Genomic DNA, 2,942 nt, shown 5'->3' on the forward strand with positions numbered 1-2,942 from the left:
ATTCTCTTGAGAAGTTTTGCCATAAAGGGGACAAAAGAAGTGGAGGGAGATGTTCAAGCAAAAGGGCGATTGGTTGGTTGGCTGGTTTGGCTGGCTGGCTGGTTGGTTGGCCGGCTGGCTGGTTGGCTGGCTGGCTGGTTGGTTGGCCGGCTGGCTGGTTGGCTGGCTGGCCGGCTGGCTGGCTGGCTCCTGGTTGGCTGGTTTGGCTGGCCAGCCGGCCGGCTGGCTGGTTTGGCTGGCCGGCTGGCTGGCTGGCTGGCCGGCTGGCTGGTTTGGCTGGCCGGCTGGCCGGCTGGCTGGTTGGTTGGTTGGCTGGTTGGCTGGCTGGCTGGCTGGCTGGCTGGCTGGCTGGTTGGTTGGCCGGCTGGCTGGTTGGCTGGCTGGTTGGCTGGTTTGGCTGGCCGGCTGGCTGGCTGGCTGGCTGGCTGGTTGGTTGGTGGGTTGTAGTTTTTTTAGCAATGGAGAGGAGGAGAGTTTGAGGCTAATGAAGGAGGAAGGGAAGGAAGGGACAGAAGGAGCGCAGCCCTTGAGAGGTGGCATGGTGAGGGGGTGCAATGTGGCACATGGTGGAGTGGCTGGCCTTTGGTAGATGAAGGAATGCTTCTTCCACTGGAAGAGAAGACAGGGAAGACATGGGGAGATGTGTAGCTTGTTTCGTGGTGAAAAGCCACAGCAGAGGGGCTGTGGAGAGGGTAGCTTTGAAGGGAAAGTAGAAGCTTTTACACAGCCCTCTTCAACTTGCCCTTTTGCTTTTGTTTTTCTTTCTTTTTTTTTTAAACCAAGTTTCCATGGGCTAGCACAGAATCCTGGAAGCTCCATTTATGCACCCTTTAGTTATTGGGTTGTGGGGAGGTAGGGGAGCGCGTGGACCCAGGCATTAGTTACTTCAGAAGCATCCCAGTATGTTATCAGTGTGGACGGTGCACAGCCTGCCCGCCGAGGGTCAGCCCTGGGAGAGTAGGCGCCTTCCGGCCCTGTGTGCTCCTGCTCTCTACTTTGTTCCAAGGTATAGGAAACATCAGCGCTTCAGGTCATCTCTCATGAGGCTTGGCATTTTGTCTCTCTGTTTCCCTGGTTAAGGTTCCTTGGTTCTTGTTCTCGTCAGGCTAGCCAAACTTTCTGTTTAGGACAAACACCCTTCTTGAGAAAAGTCCCAGTCTCTGTGGAGAATCGCTGGCGTGGTTGCAGCTATCTATGATATAAAGGGAGAGGGGCTGGCGGGGACAGTTCACAGCCTTTCATTTCAGGTCTTTGAAATCCCGTGAAAATGCAGATGAGAAAGCACATCTTGAACTTTTGAGGCTCTTGCCTGAGTGGATTAATGAACCCTGTTTACTAATATCTCTCTGCCCCCTTTGGAGGACCACGGCCTTTAGAATTCCATGCTCTCTTTGCTTTGAACAAAGCCTTCAGCTTGCTGCTCTTCTGATCACAGCATGAGAGCAAGCTTCTTTGCTTTGGTCAAATTTTGTGTGTAAGCCATTTCAGCCCTTTGGCTTATTGTATTTGTGTCATTTGGGGTGAATTCCAGGCACCTTGGGATATCATTTCTTTTTTACTTGCAAATAGATTTCATGAAGAACCATATTAGATTTGGCCAAGTTTTATTTCTAAGTAAGGAGGCCGTCCCATAGCTTAACTGATACAAAGCCAGACATATGATATCTGGTTTTACTGCGGTCCTTATCCAATTTAAACAACATAACAAATGTAAGATATATTTCCTTTTTTATGCATCCTTTGAACAGCAATGACCAGCTCAGGCATGGGGACCATTGCCCCACCTTTCACCTGCTAATGCCTCCAAATATCACAAACACTGCTGACTGTTGGCCCCTACTCCTCTCACATACCCAGCTCACCCCTTTGTGCTTGCTAACAAAATCTCTATTTTGTTCCACAGAGAATGTGTCCAACTCCAGGAAATGAATCAAATTAGTCTAAATTCATCATGTACTCTTTCTTTTGTTGTGCCAGTGATGAGCAGGGGACCCAGCGCTGGCCTCTGATATGTAAAGAGGTGTGAGGAGGAGGCTTGACAGAGCTGGGGGAGGGGTGGGTTTTTCCTCCCCTGAAAGAGGGAGACCAGAAGAGATTGCCACTCTCTTTTCTCTCCTGCTATGAGGACTTGTGAATTCCAGGGCCCTTGGGATAGCCTTCCTTTGAGATTTGAAAATAGATTTAGTAAAGGACTGTATTTGGAGTTGTGGAAAGGAAGGCCCAAAAGATGGGCAAAGAAACACCCTGAACTGGTGCTGATCCAGTCCTGCCTCAGCCTGCCCCCAGACTTCTTGTTTTGTGCAAGAGTCCAGTGCCCTCACTGTTTAAGCCACTTTGGGTTGAGTGTTCTGTCACTTGCAGCTAAAAGCCCCCAGATACACTTGACTTCATAGAACTTGCCTTGTGCTCAAGAGCATTTATAACAAACACTCTTTACCCTGACTCACCAACAACAATTCCCCAACTTACACTTGGCTGTTAAGGCATGGTTCCTTTATAGCCTGTTAAGTTTAGCTAAAGATCCAAGAGTATTATAAAAGCAAAGTATTTTAATTTTTCTGGTTTTCAAGCACACTTTGGCTAAGTGGAATAGTATAAATAAAGTGATTTTTCATTAACTGATCTCGAGAAAAAATGTCAGTATTCCCAAAGAGCCATTTTAGAGTTGTCTTCTTTAAAATGTTTTTAAACCTTTCTGGTTCAGAATTGGAGTTCTTAATTGGGTCAGCCCTTTGGAATTATTGGAAACCAACTATAAACACCCTCTACTATTGCCTGAGGCAGTCATAATGGTTTTTTTTTTAATTGCTATAAAAACTCACCTGCATTATTAAAAGTCCAAATATTCCTCATTCTTTATGACTTGGCATTTCATAATCTTATTTGTCCATAAGATTTGTCCACTTTATCCATTTTTATTGCTAGAGGCTTAAATTTTTCTT

The sequence above is a fragment of the Eumetopias jubatus genome, unplaced genomic scaffold, assembly GCF_037043125.1.
Source record: "Eumetopias jubatus isolate StellerSeaLion01/CBP00866 unplaced genomic scaffold, mEumJub1_p1.0 scaffold_3, whole genome shotgun sequence".
NCBI classification, from domain to species: domain Eukaryota; kingdom Metazoa; phylum Chordata; class Mammalia; order Carnivora; family Otariidae; genus Eumetopias; species Eumetopias jubatus.